This window comes from Mytilus galloprovincialis, chromosome 9 (genome assembly GCF_965363235.1).
Source record: "Mytilus galloprovincialis chromosome 9, xbMytGall1.hap1.1, whole genome shotgun sequence".
Classification (NCBI taxonomy): Eukaryota; Metazoa; Mollusca; class Bivalvia; order Mytilida; family Mytilidae; genus Mytilus; species Mytilus galloprovincialis.
In genome coordinates this window covers 46,264,431-46,282,952 of record NC_134846.1, presented here as the reverse complement: position 1 = coordinate 46,282,952, position 18,522 = coordinate 46,264,431, and the positions used below count along the sequence as shown (strand labels likewise).

The window sequence follows — 18,522 nt, the reverse complement described above, 5'->3', positions numbered from 1 at the left end:
ACGATCTAATTATTTCCCGTTTGCATCAAAATATGGAGATGTAGTATGACTGCCAATGAGACAACTTTCCACCAAAGTTTAAATGAAGTGAATGTAAGCAACTATGGCAACCTTACGACCGTCAAAAATAAGAAAAAAACATACGGTATTGTCGGCTATAAAAGGCTCCGACATGAACAATTTGCAACAATTAAATTAATAAAACTAACGGATAATCCATAGTAAAACTATTAATGAAAAACAAATATGACAGACATGAACCAACGACAACCACTGAACTATATGCTCATATATTTCTCTACATTCATATATGATATATGCAAAACAAATAAGAGTTTACTTCTTTGTCATATATCTAATATAAGGAAATGTATATTTTTTTTAATATTATATGCGAGACTCCTTTCTTCAGCAAAATTAAATGTGTAAATAAAGATTTAATAAACTATGAAACAGATATTCTAAGCTTTTTATTTATGAAATATCTCTTGTCTTGACAGTCAGAGAGTCATTTAAAATTATATTCGTGTCAACAATCACAATGCATTGTACCTATTTGAATTTGTTGTTTCTCTCGGTGCGTCTACATCTCTTGAGTCTCATTTTTAATCACTTTTTAGCATTGGTTTGAATAACCATTTTATCCTGATATTTTCATGTGGCTTCACACAAGCCAATTCTTTTTCCAAGATAAAAGTCTTTCGAAATATATTTTGGTTAAAGCTTTTGCATGAACAAATATTTGTTGCCAAAGCGATGAAATGCTAACTTATCCTCCCGATTCTCAGATTGTTATGGCATCTGTTCCCTACTATTTTTGTTATAATTACACTGTTCGTCGGATTTCTTGTATTTGGTTATTTTTACCATAGTGGAAATATTTTTTTCAAAATGTAGATATGTATTCTTTTTGTATCACTATGAATATTTATAGTCAGTTACACAAGTACTTGTTACCCTCTTTGTTCTTGAAGGTGAAGTTTTTGTTCTCTGAAATACGAAAAAAAGATATTAGAAAACATGGAACGTCCTTGACATTACAGTTATTCGTGATGGTAATATACACGTACTTTCTATAATAGGAACATAATTTTCAACTTCCATAGCTAGTTCGTCAGTTTTCTAAACTTTTACGATGGCCTGAGTTTATGAGATTCGGTTCTTACTTGAAGTTTTCAGACTTTGTGATTAGTAGTTATGAATTCTTGTTTAGAAAATATGTGTAAATAAACATGATCATTTCAGACCTGTATTTAGGTGTTCTCTGACTAAAATTTCTTTCTTTGGTTTTGTTAAGCCTTCAGTTAAGAAGTAATCATTATGCCTGCTGTTGGGGTGCTTCCAGTGTTTCTTCGCAGTCATTACATATATTTCAATTGAATAAGATGAAGACATGAACTGTCGAGGTTCTTTCTAACTTTATGCAATAAAACATAAACATGATAACGGGAATTCACAAAGATATTCACAGAAAACACAATGTGTAACAAGAATATTTTGGAAGACAATATTACAAGACAATAGTTCTTTATTCTTGCGTAAACATACAACGTTTCCAAATGTGACACCAATAGTGTATCAACGCCTTTTTCTATAGTCTGGCTGTAGTTGATTACTGACAGCCGTTAGGTAATCTACAACTGCTTACCTCAACGTACATAATTTGGTATCTGATGTGTAGTTGATTTATTGGTAAACATACATTATATCCTTATTTTCATATTGGTACAAACTGCATAAAAGTTTAAGCTTAGCGTTGAGAAAAACTCACTATAACATATTTCTTAATAACCTGCAAGTTACATTTAAAAAAAAAAACCGGAATATTTACCAAAAAAAAACCGATCAAAAAGATTTAAAACATTTATCGAGAGTAACGTCGACGCACAAGGTAATCCCGACATGCAGATAGAAAAAATGATATTCAGAAAGAGTATGAAGTTTTATTTGACGCCTTGTTGGAAAGTTCCAACCAAACAAATGTTGATTTCGGTATCAACATCAACATCTAGTGGAATAATATCTGTTTTACAAAGCGATATGTTTTCGACAAAAGTAAAACTGTCTCCTTACATTGATATTTCACACTTTTGATTAATGTTGTATTTATTTGTTTGCATATCAAATACACGAATCATTGAAATAAACAGCGTAAGTAACATTGTAGTCACGTGTTCACTTTTAACAAATCAAATTCAAGATTCAGTACAACCTATTTATGGCATCTGGAACAATGATCAATGAGTGTCCATGTTAGTTAAAAACGGAAAATGGCAGAATCTGATGTGAATTGAGGATCAAAGCATAAAAGAAACTACAGTAAGAAGGCATTTTTAATGTTATTTGATGCAACATTATATTATATTATCGCCATTCGAAATATCTGCCAGATTCGTAAATTATGACCTCGTGAGCAAAAAACAAAAAAAGACAACAACATGCGTTATATCGCGTTAAAAGTACCTTTATTTTTCCTCATCCTCTTCTAAAGTGTCAATCCTCCTCTGTTTTTTTATTTTAATATGTGCTATTTTTGCATTAAAGCTTAATCCTTTTAATTGATTTCAAAATAAATCTTTCATTTTATATGCATTCACTGACAAATAAATATTGCAATTTACTTTTAGGTTATCTTATGTTTGGACAGAAAATGGTAAGTATCAAGGAAAATATTTCGTTTCCGAAATTGACAGTACAACATTAGAAAATTATATTAATGTCCTTTTTCCAATTTATTTAATTTGAAATTGTCTGGTTTGGTCAATATTCATTAAAAAAAAAACAGATTAAGGATGAATTAATGTACAAAAGAATATACATATAATTAGTATAAATGCCTAAGACCTAATCAATAAAACATTGATAATTTTTAATAGATATATTTTTTTCTTAATAAAAAGGACAGGCTTGACTAAAAGTAAGGAAATAATAAAATATCCAGATATCTTGAAACAAATATGTAAGTAAATACCAAAGAAACATATCGAAACTTCAGTAGAAAATATTTCTTAATATATATTGTAAGCCTAGTTTGAATTGCATTTGTTATCTTAATATAAACAATTTATTATTTTTTCTATTTTGACAAAACAATTAACTATGAAATTGAATGCAATACCTATTTTCATCTTTTTAACAATAAAATAATATCAATATGTCGATTCCGTGTGAAAAATATTCATAAAATGTCTCATTGTAATATCAGCCTAATAACATGTCATTACAATAGTGCTAGGTAGGTACCTAAAGGACACTTAAAGCACTAACGAGAAAAACTGTCATATTTAAAAATAGTTTTAAATTATTCAATCTTTTCGGAAATTACCAATAAACTTTATTAAAAGGGAAACATGCAACATGCAATAATTCTTTGTTGCATACTATTACTATTTTTTCTTCCCTGGAAATATATTCTGGTATTCTACAACATTACAATATTTACAAAAACGACTTCCTAAACTTAGAATTTATGTAGATCTAGAAGTATTGAAAATTCTTAATGCAGCTATTTATAGAATATTTTTCTTAAACATTAGTCATTTTAGTGCATGCATAAAGTGAAATACAGTTATATCCTTACTTGCATACTTATAGTGCTATTAGTTTGTGTTTGCACATGAAGAAAAAAACCCAGTCAGGTTTCGGAAAATGTAAAAGAAAATATTACAAATATTTATTTATATGTATCGTAACATTGTCAATTCTAATTTCGGAAAATGCACAATATGTCTATGAATGTATCCCAATTTTCAAAGTCATATATCAATGATAAATTAATGAATAAAAGATTCCACAAACGCTTCAGTTTAACATATATATATTTTAAGAAAAAAAATAGAATTGTTATTCTTATTATTATTTGATATCTTTAGATACTTTATATTGAGAATTGAATACAACCGTCAGACTTTCTGAAAGTTATGTGTATTTTAGGTTAGGTCACTGGTATTTGTACTTTCCATATTAAAGAATTATGCGTATATTTTGCCATGCATTTTAGAGCAAATAGTTTGTTCTCTTATGATTATTAATTAAATTATTCATGTTATTGTTCGCCTTGGTTTAATAAAAAACACTAAATGCATTTTTTTAATAGTTCTACTTTTACAAATTTAACAAAGGTTTTTATAGTTCAAAATATTAGATCATACAAATTTAACACATCTTTCACTATATATCCACGATAGAATTATATTAAGTTTAGTTTTCATCTGACTAATTGACATGCCCAAACATAATTTTATTTTGAAACACGAAAATGAAATTAGTAAACAAACGCTTGCAAACATACTTAGCAGTTCAATATCTTCATGTAATAATTAGATTTTAAAACATTAATGAAGATCTCATGACAATGTTGTTACAAATTAACTTCAATTTTTGTTTTTATTAAAATAGTCAACAAATTAACAACTTACTCCAAAGCTTTAACAAATAACTCAATAGTGATGACCTAAGACTAAATTTCCAGTTTCGAAACAAGAATGCAAGTAGTGTTGTCAATGTTGTCATTCTTTTAATTCTACATTAAGTTGACATACTATGAACAAGTGAAAAGCTTTCACTGATAACTAATGGCCAACAAACACTAAACTTGGACTTGGAGAAAAAAATATAAAATATAAGAAACAGATGTAAAAAGAACATTCTGACTTGGTTCCTGACTAGGCCATATGTGTCCGATTACTCATACGACAAGAAACAATGACAAATTTGAGATGAAGAAAAGCGCTGTTCCTTTGCATTTTTGTGTGTTATATGCTGCCAATGTACTGATATTGTGTCATGAATGGATATCCTTTATCCTTTGCGTTTCCATCAACTAAATCCTACGTAAGGATATAATAAAAAGAAACACTTGGCCAGGTTCTGATTATTCATAAACCAACAAGCAAAAAAATGATTAGATTAAATATAGGCAGGGATTAAAAAAAGAACTAGCCGACTTGATACCCAACTAGGAAAACTATCTTTGATTATTCATAAACAAACTATGAAAACATAATTAAAAACATTATAAACAGTGGTATAAAAAAGAACCAACTGACTTGGTTCCTGACAAGTCAATATCTGTCTGCTCATTCATAAACTAACACGAAAAAAACTAAGTAAATAAGGTATAGACAGGGATACGAAAAAAGAACAAACTGACTTTGTTCCTGCCTAGGCAAAATGTGTCTGATTATTCTTAAACCAACGAGCGAAACATGATTCAAGTGCTTTTTTTGTATTTTTTTCTGCCAATGTACCGATTTTGTGGCACGGATGACTGATATCCCATATCGCAAGTTTTTCACTCAACTTAATAATTTGCAAGGCTTCGATAAAAAGAACCAATTTACTTGATTCCCTACTAAGCATAATATATCTGTTCATGAATAAAGAAACAAAAAAAATATTAGATAAACGAGCAAGTATATAAAAAAAAAACCAACAGGCTTGAAATCTGAGTAGGCACTATCTCTCTGTTTTCAATGAAACAAACAAACAAAAAATAGTTAGATAATATATATATATATATATATATATATATATATATATATATATATATAAAAAGAAACAACTGACTTGGTTCTTGACTAGGCGAACATCCTTTGATTATTCAGTAACAAACAAGCAAACAACAATTAAATAAGATATAAAGAGGAATAAAAAAGAATTAACTGACTTGGTTCCTGACTAGGCAATATTTGTCTGGTTATTCATAAGCCAACAAAAAAGAAATAAAAGATAAAGAACAACAATAAAAGTGTTGTTCTTTGACATTTTGTTTGTTTAATGCTGCCTATGTTCTGACGGATACCCTATATCGGGGCTATCCTTTATTTTTCTATCAATTTAATCATATTTAAGGATATAATAAAAAAAAAACACTTCACTTAGTCCCTTTCTATGCAATTCCCTCTGATTAATCATAAACCAACTGGCTAAAAAAAAGTTGACAAAATATAAGCAAAGCTATAAAAAAGAACCACGTTACATAGTTTCTAAGAAAAAAATCTTTCATAAGTTATAAACCAGCAATGAAAAAATGAAATACAAATATAGGCAGAAATATAGGCAGGAATATAGTCAAGTTTATAAAAAAGAAACAACTGACTTGGTTTCTCACTAGGCAAAATCTCATTATTCATAAACCAACAAGCAAAATATTTTAATCAAATGTAAACAAGGATATGGAAAAGAAGCAACTGACTTGGTTCCTGACTATGCCAAACCTCTTTGAATATTGGTAGGATAACAAGCAAAATATAATTAAATAAAATATATGCACGTTTTTTTTAAAGAATAAACTGACGTGGTACCTGACTAGAATACTCATCTGATCTTGTAAAGTGAAAACTGTTAACAACCTCCTTATAAGTACATGTATATGTCCTTTATTTTAACCTCAGAAAAAAAACGGTACCTGGAAAAAAATCAACATCCGTTTCTATTGAACTAAAAACTCAAGACCGGAAATAGGAACTCCTACTGTAACAAATCTTAATAAATTGTGTTCTAATAGTATACATATTGCATTCAGTAAATGAAAAAAATAGATATTTGTTAAGTGTCCAAATGTTAACCGATGTTTCTGCAATTACTCTACAATCAGTTTTGACAACATGTCACATAATGTGAAAAAGGGGATTGCGGTGATACAATTTTCACATTTATAATTTTATTTCTAAAGTTTAATTGTTAATAGTACAACAGATAAGCACAAACTAAAATGGCAATTTGGTTAATTTGATTTAAAGAATCACTACATTTTAATATCGAAACATCAATCGTATAACTTTGACATGTCTGAATCAGAATATATGGTATATTTTTGAATGATAGGTCACGTGATATGCAAACTTGTAAAAAATGGACGACAATGGTATGTGTATGAAACGGATAGTACAAAACAGAACTTTGAAATTTTGCTCATTATTACTAGAGGTGATATATATATATATATTTGTTTATACAACTCATTGAAACACTTTTTTTATTTGATTAATAATGCAAAATGTTTAGTTTTAAATAGTGTACGTCATTTTTAAATGGACAGTTTTGTTGTAACGATGGTTGCATTTTCATTTGTAATGCTCATCTTCGGTTTTTTTTAAAAATTAAACATCTAGGTTGAATACCTTTCAAGTGTTCAAATAATAAAACGAAAATGTCAATCAGTTGCTTTTTTATTAGGATTAATACAGTGACAATAAAAAAAAATGATTTGTTTGGTATTATTATCATTTAAAACAGGGATCTGACTCTATTATTTTATAGCTGACATGTTCATGCATGTTTATACATGTATATCTTCGTATAGATAAAGCTGTGGTTCAGTATAATTTGAGCAAAATGGAGATCTGGTACAGTAAAATTGGTACTGTCAATGGCATTGCAAACAAAACAAAATTTAAAGTAATTGCAGCCCCATTGTAACAAAAAGGATAAAATGAGATCGATATTTAGGCAGAATTATTGAACTTTGTTGTTTTCATTTTCCGTCTTTTTCTAAATAATGCAATGTACTATGTTCCTCGTTCATCTTTATATTTTTTTTGTGTGAGAAATTGAAGATCATAAGTTGTTTCTGTTTATACGGATGATGTCTATGTTTTAATTATTTTTATATGAACTTATATGCCATTAATTAGCGACTCCATAGCATAAAGATGACAATTCGACGAGTATATTCAAATGAAATTAAAAAAAATATTATCAAATGAAAAGAAAAAAAAACAAAATTAAAAGTGGGAATGGGGTATGTGTCAATGAGACATCATATCAAACAAAAAGCAGAAAAAAGCTGTTAGTTTTTAACTTGAAATTAATCTATGATTTTCTGTTCTATCTTTTTAACAATTTTGATGATGTTTTATGCAAGAAAAAAAAAATTTAATTTGCAGGGTGTTAGGGGAAACAAACCGGTCGAATAGTATCTTCTGTTTGCAAACACTGTTTAATCGGTCAATTTGAAAAATAGGCTTTAAATTTGCAAAACAACATGTCCTGTTATATAGAACTACTATAAAATATTTTATAAAAAAGTTTGTAAGAAAAAGATTTCTTAGAATTCATATCACCTCCAATGATATGGGTTTTATTCTCTCTAACATTTGTTTCCTTTTAAAAATCTGACTGCCATGAAAAAAGACACACTGTTTAATAAAGTATTTTCTCGGTATTGAAACAACCAATAGCAATTTAAAGCTCATAATTTCCCATTTTAGAGTCTAAAATATGAAACACATCTATTTTTTTTTCGTTCCGGTAAACCGTATATACTTCTTCAAATGTATCCCTACCTTGGCATAGTTGAGTGATGTTTTAATTTTTCTTTGCCTGAATACAATTTTCTCTGCTGTTTTGATTAGGTAAAATTTTGCGAAAGAAACATTCGTTGTGTTTTAGAATTAATAAATCAAAGGACGATAAACTGTATTATCTTATGAGCATGTTTTAAAAAAAATACGACCTTTACCAAACTATAAAGCTATCTGTTCTGGAATGCATATACTGATTCTATTCTATTCAAAATTGCTGTAATAAAGTTTCAAGTCCATTTTAAATTGAGAGACGTATCGCACCCATGCACAGCTCAGATTTCCTGTTCGGGTTAGCCTTTTTGTGGTCCTTTAAGGTTAATGATTCTTCAACGTTGGTATTAATGTTTCGACTTTGGCATGTCTTTGCCATAATCAACACCAAAGAGTCATGCATTGTCGAATTCACTACTGGTTCAATATTTAATGGTATCAATAATGTTATTAAGGTGGTATGGAAGTCTAAATTAAAAATGATTTTTTTTCATATTTTTTATGTTCATACTCTTCCAAATTAAAACGTAGCTTTTTTGTTATTTATGTTAAAAAATATAATAAAATAGATAAGTCACCGCCGTTTCTCAAGCCTCATGGATTATACAGGAAAAACTATCATTATGTGATCAGAAGCTAAATTAAATGATAGAATTGTAAAATAAATAAGAGAAGATAGTTTTTATAAAATGTTTTGATAATATCAAAAGAAGAGATAGGGTCACCGTTTTTCTGGCTAAAATACAAATGCAAAATTTCATATACACTCCTTCAAAAATGCACTACTCCAGAGATACCTCTCCTTAAAAGGCCATTTTTAAAAAAACATTGAAAATCAATATAAAATCTACACTTGTATAAATATTATTATCTATAAGTGATCATTTTCTAAATTTGTTCTTTTAAATGCAAATTCATATTAGTAATCTGCCTTCCTGCATCTAATTTTGCTAACTTAATTGAAAATCTGGACCTTAGATTCTCTGTTTTTTTACAATCCAAGATGGTGAAAGACACCCATACCATCTTAATGTTATAACTTTTGTAACATTTTTTTTTATTAAATGTACTAAATAATGTATCAGGTCAGGTTTACGTATGTAGTTGGCGTTTGTGTTTTGTTTCACTTCAGTGATTCAGTCTTTAATATCAATATTTTTAGCCTATTTTGTTCCTTTAATTTTCTATAATTTCACCCACATGTAATTTCATCCTTAAACGATTAAAATGTTCCTTTGTGTCTATAATGTGATCAGTTGTGAATCAAATTTAGTCCAGTAACAAATATCTAAAGGTTGTCGTTAGTGTCTTTCATAAAAATTACCAGTATTTCTCCTACCATACACATTTATAAATAGTAATATATATATATGTTTCAGAGGTTCACTTTGACTGGCTAAAGAATGGCTTGAATTTAAAGCGATGTAGAATATCGTCCTATGCAGAATGGTATGTTATTAAAGCCATGCACCGTACACATATATATATATAACAAACAACGGAAAACGAAATAACACGTGTGTTTAATCATGGAATGCAAATAGCCAATTTTATAATAATTTTTGTCTGACAGCTAGATATTTGGTGATTTTAAAACTGAATTTAAAATATGTTTTCATTCAAACGTTTTCAATATCATCTAAATCGAATTAATACACTATAAAAAGAAAAATGATATGTTTCTTTGCTTTTCATGCATAGATATGATATAATATTTACGGTTTTGATTTATCTTTCTTTCCAAAACACAATAAAGCAAAATGCAAAGACGTGAGTTTTAAAGTGATAAAAAAAAATTCAAAAGGAGGCTGCACAAAGGGTTGCATTTACATTAGTAATAACTATATATGACTATATTGAAATAACATTCTTAAATTGCATCCTGTTCATACAATAGGATAACAATAACGAAACTGAATTGTTGGTTGAACATTAGAAATAAGAACAATCTTCCTATTATCAAGTCCTTGACTTGTTCGATATTGTTACTTTTAAACAAAAGAAAATTGGTATCCTATTGTTAATTAATATACTACATAAATTGAAATTGAAACAATTATCCATAATTTACATCTATGTAAAAATATACATGTAATAAATAGAAAACACCTACCCGGGTCATATAGCCTCATGACTATTCCAGCAAAAACATAGATTCGTTTGTTATAAAAAAAAAAGAAACATTCTTACATCATCAAAATGCATCCTGCATATGACTAAAATAAAAGATTACAATCGTATTTTTAACCTTATTCGCGGAAAGTCCGGTATTGTTTACGCAAAATTGTTTTCTTAAGGATCGACACGCTTTTCTGAAAATTCTAACGGTTTGTCACGTGGTGCAATATTCAAAGATAGCACTGATTCACAACAACCAGGATGTAAAATAATCTCACAGAATTAAAGCGGATATCTAATTTTTGGAAATCATGTTAAACGTTTAGTATAAACATCGAAGTAATACAAGCATAGAGGCGTTTTCCTTTTATGAAATCAATAAGATTCAGGTTCACATTTACATTTCTGATAAATATTAATAATCTACGTATATATAATTACCTTAGAACAGAAAACAAAGAAGTCGGATAGTAGGATACAAAAAGTACATTTTATACAAGGAAAATGTAGAGCAATAAAAAAACCAGCGTTAATATTGTTGTTTTATATTTTAAGAATAGTCATATACAATAGATAAATGTTAAAATTAATTCCTTGGTACTCTTGAGTTTTTCTTTAAATCATGCATAATCAAACGGACACTTTGATCATAAAATGCACGTCGTCAATTAAATAAACTAAAACATCGAACCTTCTTGCAATTAATAATCGCAAAGAAAGTTATATAATACAACTTAGATATTTGCAGTTGTAAGTAATATTTTACTCACACAAAGATAATCACAGCTTCGTTTTGCGAGTTGCGTCAAAACAGTAGAACTTTGCGATCTCGGCGGTAAAACAATTTTGACAATTAGTTTGATGTAGTGCAAAGATCTCTCGAAGGAAAGCAGCTATGGTACATATTATGAAGGCTGTATACATAAAAAATAAATAATTTGATACATTATATACAATTGTTATTAATAAATACAGAAAATTGTGTCTGCAGTACAAAATCGGTTATGCCTTAATTACTTCACATAATAATCATGATGAGCTTATTGGTTTTTAAAATATTTACAATTGTTATATAATTTTGTTTATAAATAACATTTACTATCTATTAATAGGTTTGTGTCTAGGAATGAAGCAGGTGATTTTATTTCAGTAGTGTCCTTATGCCTGAGCTTATTAAAATATATGATGTAAAGATAATGGGTAAAGCAATTTTTATTCTATTATGAATATAAGGGAAGAAATATAACAAAAGACGAACAACAATGTTAAATATACTACATAAAAAGCTTACAATAGGCGGCACGAACCCTACGAAAAACCAGGGGTGATATATTGTGCTACGAAAAGGTTATATTCGGTTATGTCACGGAAAAAAAGTTTACATTTTGCATAAGTCGCGTAAAAAATTGCATTCGCAATAACTGTTCTTTTCAATATATTTCTTTTTTCGCTTTCCTCGTAAAAATGAAAACTATTATATTTATTTACGAAATCAAGTATACATCATTTAACGGCAAAAAATGTCTCTGCTCTCAAATGAAGCCAAAATATTTGAATATCTAAAACTATATGAAGAAAAGTCAAAAGTGAAGCTGAAGTCAGAAAAAGAAGCGTAGCTTTACACGCATGATAAACATTCCTGAATTTCAAACGATTTCCAAAATTTTATAAAACAGAACCGAAAGATTCCAAATGGACAGTTAATTTCAATTAATCAATATCTGTATTTGTATGCCGATACAGAAATACTAGCTACTGGAATGGGGATACCATCGATGACTAGGAAGATTGAATGGAACACGCTTAGATATTAAAAAAGAAATAGATCAGTATACATCGTAATACGTTTTTCATCTCTAAAGGTTATTAAAGAAAACAACTGAGTGAATCTATTGATTTACTAGAGATAGTTTATACTTACAAATATTGTAATCGAGAAGAAAAATTAAAGGATGTGTCTCTAATTCAACGCTAACGACATTCATACATGTCTGATATACAAAAATCACAATAAGTTGATGAAATTCAAAAATCAGCAAAACCAAATTAATTGCAGTACGGTTTGATTTGATTTGCATTGCATATGATATTCATAATAACGCTTTAACATACACAATTTATATGAACATCGGTAAACTTATTTTACCTTAATCTAAGTTTATATTTTTTTTTTTCAGATTTAGAAGAGTTACAAAAGCTAAAAAAAAGATGAAGAAATTAATCACTTCAACTGAGGTAAGAAACACATCAAAAACGTTATCAAACACCAAAAAAAAAAATAATACCAAAACTGAAGCAGATCCTTTATAAACTGTGTGGTTAGAAACGTTTTCCTGGATCAGAATCATTCAAAAACAACTATCTAATCGATTAACGAGATTTGAACCCTTAGTACAATTCTCTCGCGTTAATTCAAAACTAAATGAATAAATGCTCAGAATTTTAATGCTTTAGGAGCTATATGTGGAACATCGCTCCATCATCAAGATAAACTATATCTTATTGTACCTGTTACACACGTATTAACCGGAATATCCATGCTTCTTTGTTGAATATTTACAAACGGGTGACAATCGTTAAACTTCGGCTTCAAAACACGACTATCAAAAAGCTGTCATATTTTCACAACAACACTGACCGATTGAAATATTCGATGATTATACGAAATTTATTAGAAAATAATATAAAAAAGAGGGTATCACCAGCCCAGTAGTCAGCACTTCGGGGTTGACATGAATATCAATTATAAGGTTATTTTTATAAATTTCCTGTTACAAAACTTTGAATATTTCGAAGACCTAAGGATTGTCTTATCCCAGGAATAGATTACATAAGCCATATTTGGCACAACCTTTTGGAATTTTGGGTCCACAATGCTCTTAACTTTGTATTTGTTTGGGTTTATAACTATTTTGGTCTGAAGGTCACTGATGAGTCTTATGCAGACGAAACGCGTGTCAGTCGTATTAAATTATAATCCTAATACCTTTGATAACTAATTATGTAAAGTAATGAGAGAATTATTTCAAACTGATAAGTACGATTAAATTTCAAAGACATCGGAAAGCATAATCTCAAGTGACTTGACATTTGAGTTATCGTCCTTTGTCCTTAAACTTTTCCAAATAACGCGCTATATATATTTATTTCAATCAATGATCCTACATAATATCTCCGTACTCTTACATAATAGTGCATGAATTGACAATGATTTGTGTTAACATAAAGTACTTATCATAACTGGATTTATATTCCTTAGTCTGGGTTGTCAATTAAACCTGGCTTTCCTGTAATATAAATATAAACTTAACGCGAATAATTGAGGTTTTAATTCTAAGAAATACTGGTTCTTTAAAGATAGCAAGCTATTAGTCTCACAAATGTTAAAGATGTTTCTAATGGTATTAAGTAATCAAAATTGTTCAATTTGAATGTGTATGATCAGCCCTGTCTTATTCCAAGTAGTGTAGACGATACACTATTGTGAGAATATTTCATAACTCTAAATGGGTCATAAAAAGTTGCGCGCGTTATCTCTTAGAAAAGAAATTTCCAAGAATTCATCTCCGTGTAATACACTGTCGACACATCCAATGTTTCTCGGTTAAAATGTCATGTTATTTCCTCATGATTTCTTTTGATCTTGATATATATATGTTAAGTTGATTAACCAGATGTCAAGATCAGTATGCTGCGTACTGTTGTAGGATGTAGACGGTTTTTTCAAAACTCCAAACACACTACCATAAACATTGTAAAGAATTCATCGATAATACATCATTATTAATTGCCCTTCAAATTTGTTCTTTATTTGAACAGAGATTCAATAATAAGTCTTGGCAGACGAAACGCGCATCTGGTGTACAAACGTATCTAAGCCTTGTATCTTTTATTTCATGATTTTACTTAATTTTGGAGAATTGATTTTATAGGATGCTTAAATGATTTAATTTCCAGATTATTTTTCCTTTTCTCCACATTCTCTCTCAATTTCCCTCAGTTTTTTTTTTTATTGAAAACTTGATTTGTCTATTTTCACCTTCATTTTTTACTACCTGGCGGAATAATCTGAAAATTATTACAAAGATAATATTTAATTACACGAAACAAAAATCTTTGATACATGTCAAAATAACAATCAGTGGCAATAGCTTACAACAGTTGAATAAGGAACTTTCTAATGTGTTGGCCTTCCATTTGATTACATGTTTCTGATGAAGGTAACACATGACTAAAAGCAACAATAGTATACTGCTGTTAAAGAATAATAAATTGAAGGAGAGAAAACAAATCCGGGTTACCATCTAAAACCAAGGTTAACACATCAACTATAAGATTAAAACAGCGAAACAACAGAAACACTGAAGTGCCAAAAAAAATTCCACCAATGCAACATTTACAGAAACGAATTATTAGATAACTACTGATTTTTTTCATAAATTTTATATTGTGTGGTGTTAATATTTTTTAGTGCGAGTGCCTTGATGTGCATAATGAAGACCGAACGGTCGATCGGCTAACTGTATCATAAGCATGGTACATATATATGGTAAGGTTTTTTTTCGAACAGGACAACATCAGTTAATGGACAGGAATACAAATCTATTATTAAATTTTGAAAAAACCTTTTAGGAAATGATAGTTTTTTTTTATTTCTGTCAATGTGTGTTTTCTATACAAAAGTCTGGCCTTCAAAATATTTTTTTTGATACTAGCAATTGATCCAGTCATTAGTTTGGGGTAGTGTTTCACTTATATGACAAATTAAGGAAGACATATATTTTCAAGGCTATAGATTTCCAGGAAAACGGCGTTCCTCCTGATTCTGAGAAAGATGACACTATTTTAGTCTAAAAGTATGATAAAAGAAACTTGCACATTACTATCAATATTAACAATACGTCTGGAATATCAACGTTACGTTTAAACCTTTCTAAACGGAAAAGCGAAAAAAAACACGATAAATGTTGTACCCATTAATAAAAATCAATTTCTTTTGACTATGTTTTTAAGTGAATAAACGCAGGAAGCATATAAAAATCCCAAGAATGAGTCAATTGTACACGGCTGTTTCGCTCACACTATCATTTTCCATGTAAAGTGGACCCGAAGAATAAGAGGTTTAAACACAAATTTGGCATTAAAATTTGAAAGATCAAATCATAGGTAACATGTGCAAGCTTCAAGTTGATTCGACTTCAATTTCATTATACTAACTAACTTGACCAAAACCTGAAACTTGAAGAGGGACAGACGGACGGAGGAACTGACGGACGGACGAAAGAAAGAATGAACGAACAAACAAACAAACGAACAGACACACAGATCAAAACACAGATTGTCCCTAGCTGTTTCATAAAAATAAAAGAAATGCACGAAACAGGACTGTACTAAATTAATCAACAGAAAACATTTTATTTCATCCGAAGAGAACCTTGTCAGAAGGATGTTCTATGATGTTGTTTTTTCAGTCTTCATGATTAATCATACAAATAGAATTTTTGATTTACGAAACATGTTATCACACCAATTTCTGTTAGAATTTGCTGGTGGGTTTACTCGCAGTTTAATAAAATCTTCTCTGATTTATGCCTTTGTAAATGTCTTGTGATACTTGTTAATAGATATAGGAAGATGTGGTGTGAATGCCAGTTAGACAACTCTCCATCCAAATAACAATTTATAAAAGTAAACAATTATAGTTCAATGTACGGCCTTCAACACGGAGCCTTGGCTCACACCGAACAAAAAGCTATAAAGGGCCCTAAAATTACTAGTGTAAAACCATTCAAACGAGAAAACCAACGGTCTAATCTATTTAAAAACGAGAAACGAGAAACACGTAAAAATTACATGAACAAATGACAACTTCTGTACATCAGATTCCCGACTTAGGACAGGTGCAAACATTTGCAGCGGGATTAAACGTTTTAATGGTACCAAACCTTCTCCCTTTTTCTGAAACAATATCATAACATCACAGCATAGAAAACCAAACATTAAAATATCAATTTAGAGGGCTTAACTTTAAAAAAAACGTAAATTAACACACAAGGACAAACATTCAAGGTCAAAAAGCAAACAAACAAGTCCAAACATAGCCATGGCAAGACACCACCGCGAAATATTTAACCCTTCGAAAATAATCACTTTTGAAAAAAACCGGTTTTAATAAAATCTACAGGTAAATGAAAAATAACTTTGTCGTTTTAGGTATACTACATATGTGTATAAAATTCTTCCAATAATTAGGAATACCAAGAAAGTTCTGTCATATAAATAAATAATTTAACACTAGATACAAATTGGGTTGAATATCAACAATAAAACTATACATTTAGAGCTAGGTAAAACTTCCCTGTACAGATTTTAAGGAGAATAATCTTGATGCTCATACAAATGTACGTAGTACGAAGAAGTGAAAATTAGTAGATATTCCAAATAATCAAAGCTGGTATATAGACAAGATGTTAAAACTGTATTCATTTAAGCCACTGGTATATAGACAACTTGTTAAAACTGTATTCATTTAAGCCACTCGTTTCTTTTGGTGAAAAATTACCTTAATTGTTTAATATGTTGTATGCTTCAACCCCTCTTTTGGTTATTTGAATTGCGCAAAGTCATCAAAATGAATAACAGAAGATGTGGGCTTTCGGTTAAAGTATAACACGAGAGATGGTTACCTTAATAATTCATGTTGCACACCTTGAAAATTAGATTAACTATATAGTTTCAGATGCGTATTTTAAAAGAGTTCCAACCATTGTTATACAGATTATTTTTCGGTAAAACGACAAAGGTATGTCAACCTATACTTATGTATAAACATTCTTAAGACAAACATGCACAAGGCCGTAAAATACACAGTTTATCAGAAAACAAGAAAATTAAAGGATGACTGCTTCTACTGAAAGCACTGTATAAGTTCGTCTCCTTTTGATGTGAAAATAGGGCCGCCATATACATTGCCATTATCATATAACGCACACTTTTTCAAAATAATGATTCAAAATAGTATCATAGCAAGAAGAAATCGCAAATATGTTGTATGCTTGCTATCCGATGAATCTGTAAAAATAAGTTCGATTTCGAACTAAGACGTTGAAATTTATGTGGGATAGTTTCGGAAGTATGTATAATGTGTGTTGTGTGTCTCTCCCTCATTATTAACACGTACGACAATATAGTTCAGTAATCCCGCTTTGCCAATTAGAATATTGTGAAGTTTAGATACATTTGTACATGATCAAATGACATTATGTAGTAATGAAACTTGAGAGCCATTTTCTTTATATTTGCATGACGCATAAAATTATTACAGAAAGAATAACTTTAATAATTTCCGAGATAATAATAGTTTGTTTTTGATTTCTTAGAAACTATAATTAGACCACCGACTAGTCATACGAAAATAAAACCTTAATTGGCATTTCCTGCCAATCGCGCATTTAACCACAACTTCAAACCATTATCCTCATTTGTTTGTAAAGATTTAGGTACTGTTCATATTCTAAGAAACACTTGAACTAGAGGTAGTTAAAACATTGACCTAGTTTCTGTTAAGAAACGTTAAATTTTGTAAGAAATAAGAATTTTGAAGGTTGTAATACAATTCTATAAAATGTCAGTCAAGTTCTTTTCCAAGAATTTCAGTCAACAATCTGTCTTGTGTAATCATTGTATCTAGAAAATTACAAATAGTTCTCATAGCGCTGCAGTATCTGAATGATTTTCAGATTGATTATTGTACTGGTGTTACTTTCCCCTTTTTGAAGCAGATTGTAAAAAGTGCTCGATGTGTCCATGCATTCGTCAGTTTTGCTGCCCTTGAAACGTTTGACAGAATGTATTAATGTTTGGGTTATTTTACGTTTGCACCTCCTTTTTAAAGTCTTCATTCGAATGATTTTTTGAGTTTCATTGGCGTGATATTGACTATATTATTCACTTCTTCTCTAAAACCCCTAATTAGGAACGTTCTGAACATCTTTTCATTCAGTTCTTCCGATATGTTTTTCATCTTATTTTGTTGTGTGTCTCTCCCTTAGTTTGTTAGGGATGGTATTTTTTGCTTTATTTTGAAGGTATTCGTTGTGTGAAT

At 29.5% G+C, this 18,522-nt stretch overlaps 2 long non-coding RNA genes across 3 annotated transcripts in view; one reads left to right on the top strand and one right to left on the bottom strand.

The window, feature by feature from the left end:
* Nucleotides 1–453: 453 nt before the first annotated feature.
* On the bottom strand, nucleotides 454–10,552 carry LOC143045118 (uncharacterized). Its single transcript, XR_012968872.1, has 2 exons — nucleotides 10,414–10,552; nucleotides 454–990 (listed from the first exon to the last, which is right to left on the bottom strand). It is a non-coding gene; the product is annotated as an uncharacterized LOC143045118 (long non-coding RNA).
* The window catches only part of LOC143045117 (uncharacterized), a 127,342-nt gene continuing 111,038 nt past the window's right edge, over nucleotides 2,219–18,522 (top strand). For both annotated transcript variants that reach the window (XR_012968871.1, XR_012968870.1), the window contains exons 1-7: nucleotides 2,219–2,319; nucleotides 2,628–2,653; nucleotides 9,680–9,749; nucleotides 11,531–11,618; nucleotides 12,596–12,653; nucleotides 14,890–14,967; nucleotides 17,152–17,220. This is a non-coding gene — a long non-coding RNA (uncharacterized LOC143045117). The remainder of the gene's footprint in view (nucleotides 2,320–2,627; nucleotides 2,654–9,679; nucleotides 9,750–11,530; nucleotides 11,619–12,595; nucleotides 12,654–14,889; nucleotides 14,968–17,151; nucleotides 17,221–18,522) is intronic.